This window comes from Schistocerca serialis, chromosome 1, assembly GCF_023864345.2.
Source record: "Schistocerca serialis cubense isolate TAMUIC-IGC-003099 chromosome 1, iqSchSeri2.2, whole genome shotgun sequence".
Taxonomy (NCBI): Eukaryota; Metazoa; Arthropoda; class Insecta; order Orthoptera; family Acrididae; genus Schistocerca; species Schistocerca serialis.
The window spans coordinates 1,172,549,359-1,172,563,921 of NC_064638.1; the positions used below are offsets into that span (position 1 = coordinate 1,172,549,359).

At 43.2% G+C, this 14,563-nt stretch overlaps 1 pseudogene; it reads right to left on the reverse strand.

Moving 5' to 3' along the window:
* Positions 1-9,235: 9,235 nt before the first annotated feature.
* Positions 9,236-9,353, reverse strand: LOC126427055 (5S ribosomal RNA; annotated as a pseudogene).
* Between the last annotated feature and the right edge of the window lie 5,210 nt (positions 9,354-14,563).

Sequence of the window (14,563 nt, forward strand, 5' to 3'; positions counted from 1 at the left end):
ATGTTATTATAATCTTACTGAAGTCTGCTGAAGACTACAAGTCCATTTAGGAGTTTTCACGCTGTTGCTTTTGATTCTCACAAATATTCCTTTATCCCTTCATTTTGTTTCTTTTTCGTCTCGACCATCTATTTTGAATACTCTCGCCTTCCCCCTCCCGCTTACTGCCTTCCAGTACTTCCATCCTTACCACTTTTATTCCAAAATTGTTTGTTTAAACTGTTTTTACCACCAGACCAACGGACCCTACAGGTTCTTAGTCAAAATGATTATTTTATTAAACACTGTAGGCCACTTTTGAGCATGTGTTCATTTTCGAGTACGCTGGTGGATGTGGATACATCACACTCATAAGCATATTTGTGTATGGTGCGTTTTTGTTACACAGGCTGAGTTCGGAGGAAACGTATATGTTGTGATAGTATTAGTAATTCTGAACGAAAAGCGTCATATAAACATATGTCCTGTTCTTAACTGTTTCCGAGGAAACTAATGAAAACAGTATGGAACAGGACAAATACAACTGATAGTAAATGGAACATTATGATTTAATGTTTTGTTCAAAAAGTCCACCCTCAAGTTCAACGCATTTTGCAGCTCTTGTAGAGAGTCTTTCTGATCTGAACTCATTCGAACGGTCCTTCACCTGAGCACACGCATGTAAAATACGAGCGCAAAGTTCCTCCTTTATGTCCACTCTGCGCTTGCAGACTTCGCACTTAAGCTAACCCCGTAATGGAATAAGACCACCCCCCGGTGACCAATCCAAGTCTCAGGGAACGTTTCCGTAAGGTACTGTGTCACTGGCCGTATGGAATTTGCGAGAGAATTGCGCATTGAGATGGTCAATAAAGATGGTGAAGAAGGACATGCGACCGACTTCCTCGATTACTTTTAAGAAAAGCACATACGTTCATTTGAAGATTTTTATTCAGAATCACCGATAGTGTCAGCCCTCAAACCAGGTACCTCTCCTCCCGACTCACACTGTTTACTTACAAGGACGATGTGTCCTTATCCATTTGTGGACCTGAACTTCTCCGGATGGGGTCTCAAGGCCAACGGTAACACACGATCTTTTTCTTTTTCTTTTTTGTGCACCTGAAATCAGCACACGCCTGAGACTGGTTTAAACTAAGAGCATAATGGAAATGGTGTTCTTTGAAGACATAGACTGTAACGGCGTAACTTCAGTACTCACCCTCAAAATGATAGTTTAAAACATCAATCGGAACGTCGATTTACTGTTCTGATCGTAATAATACTCACACTTTTAACACGAGTCACATAAATATCTGCATTATAAATACCGCGCGGCTAAGAAAACTTTAAAATGTTCAAATATCTGTAGGTTTCAAGTCTAAACGTGCGGAGATCCTACAGGACACGTTGCGGTGTGCCCTATAGTAGTTGTAGCTCGAAGTATTTTTTAAGAGATTCTTAATTTCTGCTCTAGGCTTTCATTCGAATTCTGCGGTTTCCTTGACCGTATACTTCGTTGAATGTCATCGCCGCCTTGCTACGCGCTGCCACTATGTTTTTCGTAAACACAAAAACGACGTTTTTAAAGAGGACAGATTTACTGCTTGACTTCCTCAAGCAACCGGCCAGGATATTGTTTCGCTCACACGGCTGTTTCTTGCAACTTGTCGGAAACAATACTCTGGAGTTTTGTTGTATTTCAGATACCTCCTAATGTCCAGAAGCAGCAACCGTTTTATTTACTTTGTGTGGAAAAAGAACGACTTTGTTAAATGTGGGACATTTGTTTTCCTTATAGCAAGGCCGTAGGTCGTGTCTTATTACCGCGAAACAACGCAGACAGGGTTTTTTAAACCGCTGCCCTCGTTAATCGTGGCCCAAAACACGAAGAGCTGTTCTCGAGTAAAGCAAGAAAAGCCAATACAGGAAGCGGAACATCATCACGAACGCATTCATAAAGCTGTGGTCCTTCATTTACATTCATCCATAGAAAGCCACTATTAATGTTTAGCGGAGGATACTTTTTATTATACGACGAATAAAAATTCCCTCATGTTCCACCCACGGGTGAGGGGTCGGGAAAATAATTGGTTACTTGCCTCTATGAGAAAGCTAAACGTGGGAATTTGAAGAATACACATAGTTCTGCTCTAAAAGCTGGTTCTGTTAATTTTCTTTCTTGCATTATCTACCATTTGAGATTTCTCAGTATATCTGTTAAACGATCTCGAGAGACAACTTGCACTGCAATTTTTTGTATATTTGCCACGTCTCCTAATGGTACTGCCTGTCATGGTACCCAGAAATTGGAGCAGTGTTCTACTATACTCGGTACAAGTGATAGAGAAACAGCAGTTTTATACAGGCCTATCGATAAATCGTCCGCTGCTCGTGGTCTCGCGGTAGCGTTCACGCCTCCCGAGCACGGGGTCCGAGTTCGATTCCCGGTGGCGTCAGGGATTTTCATCAGCCTCGAGATGACTGGGCGTTGTTGTGTCGTCTTCATCATCATCAATCATCCCCATTACGGTCGGAGGCAGACAGTTCCAAAACACCTCCACTAGCATCTTGCTTGGTGCAGCGGTGCGTTTCTCCCGTATAGTCCCCTAAGCTCTGTCATCAGCGATAAATCTGTGAGAGCCACTTTTTTCCTCTACAGCTGAGCATTTGTTGTCCTTCCTTGCAGCTAGAAGGTCATGAGTGACCGTAGTCAATCGTGTAACCAGGATGCGTCTGGCCGTTTTACTTTTTAAATTTAAGAATGCTTGTAAAACAATTGCACCACCTACTAATAAGGGGTCGTTCTCTCAATATAAAAATTTATCTGTAAGGAGCTATGGTATATACAGCTATACAGCTATGCGGTTTGCTGGACATGGTAGGTAAACTCACAAATTGTTTTATAGATGCACTTAGATATGTGCTCCGTTTGTTGCTTTACAATGTCTGGGCAATACTCGATTTTTCCCCAAGTCTTTGCCAACATCTCATCCGTCACGGCCGCTACATAATTTTGTATTTCGTTTGTAAGAGTTTGCACATCAGGGACTGGTGAACTGTACACTCTGTTCTTAAGCTTTTTGTTGTTCGCATACAGTTGAAAAATGCCTCTAAGCACTATGGGACTTAACATCTGAGGTGATCAGTCCCCTAGACCTCGAAATATTTAAACCTAACTAACCTAAGGCCCTCACACACATCCATGCCTGACACATGATTCGAACCTGAGACCGTAGCAGTAGCGCGGTTTCAGTCTGAAGTGCCTAGAACCACTCGTCCACAGCGGCCGGCTCGCATACAGTTATTCGTGCCGATGACAGATGTCACCCGCATGATAAATGGTGCATTTGGACACTTTGGACGGTGCATTTGAATAATACGGGAAGTGTTTCACTTAAATCTAATTACAATACATTTAATACACAAATACAGTAAGGTATACACTCAAGTGATAAATGTTCTTGGCAGTTGTTCGTAAATAGCTCCAGTATCTTTCTGACAGCAGCCATCTTGTCGTTCTCTTTGCGAACATCTCTATCAAGGATACTATCAAACCTCAGAAATCACAAGTACAACCTGAATCGGTTTTCAATCAAGCATAAGTAGCATGATTCAAGTTCTTTGCTCCTTGAGTTAAACCACAACTCTGATGAATGTCTCAGACACACGTATGTTACAAACCAATGGAAGCTCTGATATCTAAACTGAAGAGACAAAGAAACTGGTACACCTGTTTGATATCGTGTAGGGCTCTCACGAGCACGCAGAAGTGCCTCAACACGACGTGAGGTGGACTCGAGTAATGTATGAAGTAGTGCTGGATGGAACTGACACCATGGATCCTGCAGGACTCTCCATAAATCCTTAAGAGTACGAGGGGATGGAGATCTCCTCTGAACAGCACTTTGCACGGCATCCCATACATGCTCAATAATGTTCATGTCTGGGGAGTTTGGTGGCCAGCGGAAGTGTTTAAACTCATAACAGTGTTGCCAGAGCCACACTGAAGCAATACTGGACGTGTGGGGTTTCGCATTGTCCTGCTGGAATTGCCCAAGTTCGTCGGAATGCACAATGGACATCCACCAGCATGAACAGTCCCCCGCTGGCATGCGGAGTCTATGGATTCTCGAGGTCGATACAATTTGAATCGAGACTCGTCAGACCAGGCAACATGTTTCCAGCCATCAACTGTCCAAATTCAGTGTTGGCGGGCCCGGGCGAAGCGTACAGCTTTGTGTTGTGCAGTTATAAAGGGTAAACGAGTGGGCCTTCCGCTCCGAAAGCCCATATCTATGATGTTTCGTTGATCACTCAGTTCTTGCAACGATTCCAGCTATACATCAGGATCTCGCTAAACCCTGTCCTAGGTTTTTTTACCTTTGACATTTATTCCACAAACTTAAAGTATAGAGAATATTTACTTTTCGTGGGTAAGTACTCTAGGTAAAAATCAGATTAACCGTAATTAGTGTAGATGCACCTAAAATTACGGATTTATTTATTTAATAGTGCCCGGGTTCCCGGGTTCGATTCTCGGCGGGGTCAGGGATTTTCTCCGCCTCGTGATGACTGGGTGTTGTGTGCTGTCCTTAGGTTAGTTAGGTTTAAGTAGTTCTAAGTTCTAGGGGACTGATGACCATAGATGTTTAGTCCCATAGTGCTCAGAGCCATTTGAACCATTTATTTAATCGTGCCCAAGCCATAGACAACCCACATATTACATGTACACTCAAATACAAATACAATACACATATGTATAAATAAAACAAACCCAAAATGGGGAGTCACATTACAATTTAATGACAAACATAGTATATATATCATATCACGTCCCGCCAAAATTCAGCGCATTTAACTGCCACTTGTAATGGTACCTGAATGACGTAACCATTACGGCACCTCACCTGAACCTCTCGATACCAGTAATATTCTACTGTATTTCTGTAAAGTAGTTGACGTATTTAAGAGACAACATTCAGATTTGATTTCATTTGTGATACATCGATATGTTTATATTGCAATGATATTATTCTTATGTGTATTCTTTCTTTTGACACTATGATCTTTGACGTACTTGTAACTCTGATTTTTGGGCGCGTAAGCGATTATCAGTTAGTTGTTAAGTTGTTAGAGTCGGACCTTGAAAAGGTCAAGTCTTGGACGTCATGTCGGAAAGACGCATATTATAGTTGGCTTATAAAATGTGAGGAAGATGTTTTCAAGTATGTTTTGTATTGTGAAGTGATGTTTTGTGTGGTCCGTGATATTGCAATAAAAACAGTTAAAAGGAAGTGTAAATTAAATACAGAGTGCTGATTATTCTTTTACATCACCATTGTGCTAACTTTGAAAGGTTTAATCTCCAAGAATGGTTTGAGAAGCGCATCTACAAAACTTTTGAATATAGCAGAATAAAACCTAGGCCTCTTTGCATCCGAGCTTGGAATCATAACCACCTAGATTTTCAACGATTAAGCCATAATTTGACGACGAGACCTGCGTGGGAAACACAAAAAGATGAGTGCCTAGTGATGTGTTGGTAAATGTGCCAACACCTTGTAGATAGAGGCGGCCTAAATGCACGCTATCTTACGCAAACGGGCGTGAATTCTGGAACAGGATAAGTAGTGAATTCTAATAAGAAAAGTATGCAGCTCCTCAAATACTTAACTTTATTCCATGTTGTGGTACATCGCTGTTGATAATACAAATAAGACTCTCTTCAGATACGGTTAATGGCGCCTTGCTGGGTCGTAGCCATGGACTTAGCTGAAGGCTATTCTAACAGTCTCTCGGCAAATGAGAGAAAGGCTTCGTCAGTGTAGTCGCTAGCAAAGTCGTCGTACAACTGGGGCGAGTGCTCGTCCGTATCTCGAGACCTGCCTTGTGGTGGCGCTCGGTCTGCGATCACACAGTGGCGACACGCGGGTCCGACATGTACTAAATGGACCGCGGCCGATTTAAGCTACCACCTAGCAAGCGTGGTGTCTGGCGGTGACACCACACCTAGTTTTTTTATTATTACATGAAATGACTATTAACTGTGCTCTAATGACACCTGCCACATAATATGACTGATGTTGCCCGAAAATGGTGTATTTACTAGCGTGAGCAACACCACAATTGTTATTAAAATTTTGACCTTTGTTGTGGTAGGGTTGTTAGACACTGCCGTAGAGTTTGCCAGATCTTCTTTCCTGCACGCTTCCCCCATGTTGCTGCATTCCAGGAGGTGGTCCATTGTTTGGGTCTGTCCGCACTGGCACGTGTGCGTCCCGTCTCGGTATCCCCATTTACACATGTTTACGTTGCATCTGCCCACCCCAGTTCGTAGGCGGTTGAGGGTTCTCCACAATGGCCATTTTAGTTCATTTCTAGAGGCCCATTGTTCGTTGCGTGAGATTAGAGGTGCCTGGTCTCCCGTAGGCAGTGTTGCTTGCCGTTTTGACAATCTGGCCTTTTGTTTTGAGGTTTCGAGCGGTTGAACTGAGGTGAGGAAACTCCGTCTTGATTTTAGACGTGTGTGTGGAGGGTTTTGTCCGAAGAGAGGATGGCGCTGGTCGCGCAGCTGCTTGAGGCGCTCTGCTTCGCTTGCTATAGCTCGTCTGATGTTGGGTGAAGCTATGCCACTAAGCAAATAAAGTTGGCTAACCGGGGTGGGTCTTAGGCATCCCGTGATTACGTGACAGGCATCGTTCAGCAGAGGATCCACTCGTTTCGCATGCGCTGATCTTTCCCAAACTGGGGCAGCGTATTCAGCAACCTCAGCAGAGTGCAAGTGCCGACGTACGTAAAGTATGTGGGTCGGCACCCATTTTGTGGAGGCGAGCTTACTGAGGAGGTTGTTTCTTGTTGATAGTCTGCCCCTGACCTTGTCTACATGATGTCTGTAAGTAAGTGTGCGATCAAGGATGACGCCTAAATAACAAGGAGTGATGCTGAACGCCATCCGTTGGTTGTTCCACGTGAAGTTTAGGGCATGTTTGGCGTCTCGGTTTCGAAGATGGAATAGGCAGGATAATGTTTTTGCTGCGTTTGGGTGTAGGCAGTTGGCTTCGTAGTATGGCGTTAGACCGTTGAGGGCATTCGTAAGGCTAATTTCCATGTCGTTAAAGTTCCGACCCTGCACGGCTATTGCAAGATCGTCCGCGTAAGCAAAGCTCCTAGTCCCTGGTGCAAATGGTTGATCATTCACTTATATGTTGAAAAGAGTGGGTGCGAGGACACTGCCTTGGGGTAGTCCATTTTTATGGATACGCCATCGGCTTCGCTTCCCTCCGAGGTTTACGATGAACCGTCTGTTGCTGAGAATAGTTGATATAATTTGTATCAGCTCTAAATCATTAGTCACAGCGTATATTTTAGTGAGCAGCAGTTTGTGATTTACAGTGTCGAATGCGGATGAGAGGTCTACAAGTAAGGCTCGAGTAATTAGACGGTTCTCGTACCCATGCTCTATGAACTGGGTAAGATTCAAGACCTGTCCAGTGCAAGTTTTCCCAGGGCGAAACCCCGCCTGTTCCGGAATTATCTGATGGTCAATATTAGGCACAAGTCGATTCAGCAGCATGCGCTCGAACACCTTGTACAAGCAGCAAAGTAATGTTACCGGTCTGCAATTTTTTGGCTCGTCCAATGGTTTGCCGGGTTTTGGAATGGCTATGACCTTGCCCTTTCTCCAGATTTACGGGATGTTGCTTAACCGGATACAGGTATTGAAAAGTAGAAGCAGCCAGTTTTTCGTGTACTCGCCAAATTTAAGGATCTGTTAATCCCTAAGGTCGTGTAGCCCTGCTGCTTTGCCAGGTTTCAGAGATTTAAGTGCGGACTCTAGCTCTTCGATGGTAAATGGACGGCTGTAGTAGTTCGTGTCTCTTTCGCCACTTCTTATTGAGATGGTTTTTGCTGGAGTCTTCGTTTTCCCATTAAGAACGAGTTGGTGCGCTGTTTGGTTGGCTGTTACGCTTGGTGCTTCCGTTTGCTGCTTAGGGTCATTATTTAGCTTCTTAATTGTCATCCAGGCAATCCGGCTAGAATGTTTCATGTTTACACTTTCAATTAGATGTTGCCATTCTTTTCGGCGCTTCTCGATTAGCTGGTCGGTAAGTGCATTTACAAGTTCAAGAGTTTCTTCAGAGAATGGGTTCTCCTCATACTTTTCCTTATATGCATCGTATAGTTGCCGGCTGTCTTTCCTTAGGCCCGGTACTAACTCCGTTCTGCAGTCCCTAGGGATAGACTTTCTTGATACATTCTGGACGATTTCTATGAACTTATCGTAGTTGCTGGGTGTTGGTTCTAGAGTTTGCAGCTTTTCGTCGATTCCAATTGCGAAACCTTCCCAGTTTGCCCTCTTGAAATTAAATCTTCGTCGAAATGGAATCCACACTGGCGCCGCAGCAGAAGCGTCCACGTCGCGGCCCTGGGAGGACTACCTGTAGTCCTGCTGATTCTGCTACCACCAAGCCATTACAAGAAAGAAATTACGGATATGAAATTTGTATTGAATTTAGGAGTAAAGTAACATATGCTGATTTTGTTTCGGATTGTAGCAATAGTGTTTGCCAAATGACTAGTATCCTTCACGCTGTAATGATATTTCATAAGCAATGCAACCTATGTAAATGAAAGCTAATGATGGCCGAACCTAAAGGATCGAGAGTTAACGGAAAGGCACTGAAAAAGGCGCGAACTCATCCAGCACCATCAGACAAAACTGAGCGAAAATCCAGGTGGACGACGAGTGTCATACGCGCGAGCAACCGATGCTAACGTAACTCCACAAAAAAAGTCAAGAGGGGTTATGTTTGGTGAGGGGTTATGGTTGGTGAATTTTGTTAGACCGTATCTACCGATCCATCTGTGCGGAAAGGTTTCATCCAAGAACTGGCGAATAAACATTCCCCAGTGTGGTGGGGAAGCATCTTGTTGAAACGTTACCAACGTTTGAAATTCCTGTAACTGAGATGCTACGTAAATTTCCAACATGTCCAGGTAAACTGTTGCCTTAAAGATAAAAAAAAAAATAAAAAAAAGCTAAAACTCCTTCAGAACAGGCCATGAAGGCCCAACGGTACTGACCGACCGTCGTGTCATCCTCAGCTCATAGGCGTCACTGGATGCGGATATGGAGCGGGAAGTGGTCAGCACACCACTGTCCCGGCCGTATGTCAGTTTCCGAGACCGGAGCCGCTACTTCTCAATCAAGTAGCTCCTCAGTTTGCCTCTCGAGGGCTGAGTGCACCTCGCTAGCCAACAGCGCTCGGCAGACCGGATGGTCACCCACCCTAGTGCTACTCCAGCCCGACAGCGCTTAACTTCGGTGACCTGACTGGGACCGGTGTTACCACTGCGGCAGGGCTGTTGGCGCCTTAAAGATAATGAATGAATGCGTGTGTTATATCTTGTGGGACTTAACTGCTAAGGTCATCAGTCCCTAAGCTTACACACTACTTAACCTAAATTATCCTAAGGACAAACACATACACCCATGCCCGAGGGAGGACTCGAACCTCCACCGGGACCAGCCACACAGTCCATGACTGCAGCGCCTTGGACCGCTTGGCTAATCCCGCGCGGCCCTTAAAGATGAGCTCAGTGAAAAAGGACGAGCCGTATCGCTGTACTTTTACTTCCGGGTTGTCCCTTAACTGCTGTACTGCGATATGTCGGTTCTCCGATCCCTTGATCCGAATACTATAATTGCTTACTTTCCTGGAGATGCGTAAAGTCTCTTCGTCGACGAAAAACATTATTAAGATAATCATCGTCTGCACCGTTTCGTTCCAGCACGTTCCTAGCAAACTCAGCATGCCTGGTGCTGTCATCAAGCTGAAAAATTGGCAAGAGTTGCTCCCATTTGTGTAAAACCTTCACCACAGTGCTCTGATGTCTGTTCTTTTGGAAACACGATGTGTCGATTTCCGCGGAATGTGCTGAAATACTCCACGAGCGTCGTCAACAGTGTCGTCACTCATTCCAGGTCTACCGCTTCCTGCCTTGTCATCAATGCTGACCTGTCTCTATAAACTATTCACGCTACCTTTTGATGTTCTTCGCGTCTGGCAGTTCTCGACCATAGCCACTTTGGAAATAACGCTAAACTGTAATAGGAGGCCGGGTTTCATGAAACCACAAAACGCATTACGCTGTCTCCTACATAGATGCCATTGTGACGGAAGAACTCTTAAATTGCACTTTCTGAAACAGGAGAGATAGACAGATAGATAGATAGATAGACGGAAAGAGAGAGAGAAAAGAAATCAGATGCTGTCAGAGCAATTGTAGAAATATATCCATAAGAACTTCATGAGTTAAGCTCATAGACATGTGGGAGGTACGTCCATAAAAGACTTGGTTCAAATGGCTCTGAGCACTATGGGACTTAACAGCTGTCGTCATCAGTCCCCCAGAACTCAGAACTACTTAAACCTAACTAACCTAAGGACATCACACAAATCCATGCCCGAGGCAGGATTCGAACCTGCGACCGTAGCAGTCGCGCGGTTCCGGACTGCGCGCCTAGAACCGCGAGACCACCGCGGCCGGCCCATAAAAGACTTTATGATTTAAGATACCATCTGTAAAAAATCGCATAGACACGTGGAAGTGTATCTATAGAGAACTTTATGGGTTTTGCTACTACGTAAAACAAAACACATAATTGTATTTATCATGATGATGGGAGCTGAAGAAATGATTTAAAATTTATGCCACGGTCAGGACTTTAACCGAGTCCTCCTCACTTAGTAGGAAAGCATGCTAGCCGTTGCACCACCCAAGCACTGCAGCTCACATAGTTGCATGGACTACCCTAGTCCAGTGCCCTGCCTAACACAAACTTCCTTTCTTCAGCATACCTGCCTTGTAAGCAATGAGACCCGGATCCAAGTCCCACCCACCTGACAAATTTTAAATAATTTCTTCAGCTTCCATCATTATCATAGATAAAGATGAGACTCAACTATCCTGAGGGAAATTCAATTATATCGTATCTAGCAAAGTTCCTAAAAAATTTTTTGGGGGGTAATCAAGGAAAGATTTATTACTTACCCTGTACTACGGAAATCGTTTAGTACGTGAGAAGAGCCATTAGAAATGCTACAAATTCTGACGAACAATCAGTATTATAAGCAGAAACAATTTCGGGTGTGAAAAGTTTCCGCCAATACTCAACATAATTATTTGTATGCCTTCTTGCGTGGTTTATTTATTTACTTTAAAAAATGGTTCAAATGGCTCTGAGCACTATCGGACTTAACATCTGTGGTCATCAGTCCCCTAGAACTTAGAACTACTTAAACCTAACTAACCTAACTAACACACATCCATGCCCGAGGCAGGATTCGAACCTGCGACCGTAGCAGTCACGCGGCTCCGGACTGAGCGCCTAGAACCGCGAGACCACCGCGGCCGGCTATTTACTTAAAAAACGTGACAATATGTCGTTAGATGTATGTATTAAAAAGTGCATTAGACATATGTCGATGTTTGTTCCAATACTTTCCACTAATTGCGATCCAAGAAGGCGAACTTTGTTTCAAAATTTTCTGAATCATTGCGGAAAATTCTCCACTGACTTTTAATGATCCGATCTGCCGCACAAGCGGTACTGCATTTCGTGCAACAGATATTCGTTGTGGTGGTTGCTGATGATTTGAGGCAGTCAGTCCAACAAATCTAACAGACTTTCTTTGAGGAACAATGAAGTATTTAATACTTCTTGAGGAGATTGTTATAGTGACACAGAGACATTAGGATGTCAGCCTCAAAGAAAATAACAAGGACCACACTAAAGCCTAAAGTGTTTTCATGCTCACTTCCGTTCATTTTTCCGTTTACCAAATCACTGCAAAACTGGCCCAGAACATTACATTGTGCTGTAATACGCTTCAGTTCACAGCTTTTAACGTTCGGAGATCTTTAGCAATTATTCTGTCGATATGTAATCTACTTCTTCTAACAGGAAGCACTTTATGTCTTTAATATAAATTTTCACACATTTTTTCTTGTAACATAACACATTTTCTTGACTGGAATATACAATTGCTTGATATTTTCTATCCGTTTCGTTCTAGGCATTTTACATATCTTTACCCAGTTAGTCGTCGTTTTGCGAGTCTAATGTTCGGTGTTGGTTTTGTCTTTAGAAACTATCCCTCAAACGACAAAAGGTGTTTAGCGATATCCGCATACGTTTGTAGCGTGAGGTATCTCTCGCGGAATGGCCATTCTCACAGGCCTCTGGTTTTTTGCCTCCTCGCTCAAGTCCCTTCGCTGACTCAATCCGTCATAAAACAACCTCTGAACTCTTAGAGTATTCTGCCGGTACTTGGATACCGAGGGAAGCACAATCTGACGGCACGCAGAACGCGTTCAGTGAGGTATCCGAAGGCTTTTGGATAGTGCGTGTCTATCTAAAGGGAACTCCTAACGCAGTTGCGTAATGACAGACAATTGTTTCATGTTCTACAATTATCATGCCGTTGTTTTGGAAAGACAGTAAAAACCAAGCACTAAATGGCAGAATCAGTAATTAAATCTAGGTCCTCAGAAAGATGAGTCCTGTGTCTTAAACCACTTCGTCAAAGAAGGACACAAACTTAAAATTTAGAGAAGGCGTAGATCTTATACTGTAGGCGTCGTTTAAGAAGGGATTTTTCGAAAATTCAACTTTAAGGAGGTGAAATAGGGGACTAAGGTTTTTTTAAACACCACTATTAATGCAATTTTGAATTTAGATCTACGGAAATTGGTATTTGGTTTCTCGGTCAGAAATAAAAAAATCGTGTTTCAACATTTTTGAAAATTTAACCCTATGGGTATGAAATTGCGGGTCTAAACTTTTTTTGAAAATGTATGATTATCAAAGAATCACTAACTAATTTTTAAAGCTACATCTTTGAACATTGGTGTATTTTTTCAGTACCGGTACACATATACCATTTAGTTTCATAGCCTTACGCTCCCGACTAAAATTATTGGCGTATTTAGCATTCTCTATGGCCTCTCTGAATAACCTGTCATAGTATCCGTTCGTGCTCACCAGAACCTGAGTCTTGTCAAATTCAATAAGATTGTCTCCTGGCTGCAGAGGTGTTTCGTAACATGATCTGTCTTTTCCTGTCCTTAGAAAGTTGCTCCGTGTTTTTTTTTCCAGTCGTTTCTTTCATCATTCATTCTGTAATACCCACACACGCGTCTCCATGACTAATGGTACTCCCTACATTGCTACTTTTTCCAGCGGTTTGCGAGCTTCCTTGACCATCGAAGATGTTTATGAAATTTTCTATTGGGCTTTTAGACTACGGCCTTATTCCGTTTATGCAGAATCATCGCTATGTGATCAATGATGTCTTTCAAGAACGGCAGGAAAGCTTTGGAATATGCAGACGTGCTGGTCTTAACGCTCTTTTTGTTTCAGCGAACGAATAATCATTAATCAGCTGCAGCCTGGTGAGATATTGCGATTCTGCATCGAGCACCTGCGGTTCAGAAACATTCCTCGCTCTATCCACTAATGTTCCTACGACATTGCACTTTTGCTGTGGATGGTGGTTTGAATGCCGGTGCAGTTAAGGGCCCTTGTGTGTGGGCTTTCGGTATATCATATGACGCAATCTACAATTTTCGTTCTTGAAGATTATCAAATCTTAAAAATTCAGTCTACCATGAGCCTCCTCCTCCTCCTCCATGGTGAAATGCATTTTCAGATTAATTTTATCGAGATTTTCATGAAATTGTTTTTATTGGTTGAGATTTGGTATTGATCATCTATTATTTGAACCCTTCCCATATCCAAAGAGAGCTAGACTTCGGCTCACCCTAGCCAGTGCAATAATGACGACGGTAAATAATCCGTTAGAGTGTCTAAGTTATGATCTAGTGTCATGGAGCACACAGACTGCGAGTGAACACTTCCCTGCGAAAGAAAATAATGAAAAAAAAAACACATGTGCTTATACAAAGAAGAGAACTTTAACGAGCATTGTTGCCTATTTTATTTAGATAACTGCAAAATCTTTCCTACTAAGTTTCAGTTTATGTTGCGCAAAGACAATGTTTAAACCCGAATCGTATACGAAATGTCTTATAAATGCGATGAACGGTTCCCGGTCTTTTGATTTGGCACCACATCGGCAGCTAGCACGTTGGTTTCGCTACTTGTTTACTACGAAAATTCTCATTTATCTCATGGGGCTGAATGAATCACGGTCCAGGTCTCACCCTCGCAAAAAAATCTGAGGCAGTCGCTGTGAATCCAACACGTGACGTCCGATTCAGTACGCAGCCTGTTTGTCCCTTCCTAAGGAACTGCAACGTGACACTTAAAATGACTGCTAACGAACAAGGTGTGTTGCATCTGCTTGAAGTTTCGACAGAAACATTACTCAGCTGCAGTCATAGTGTTAACAAATGTATTATTCAACCGTAGAGTATGAGCGTTAAAAAACTGGAATGCAGTATCCTTGGCTCGTTTCTGCTGTAGTTCAGTTGAATCGTAACACAGCGTGAAGTACGGGAGCAGAACAGCTTGAGTCGCCATAGCTCGTATGAAAAAGCAGTGGGTCAGCTGCTT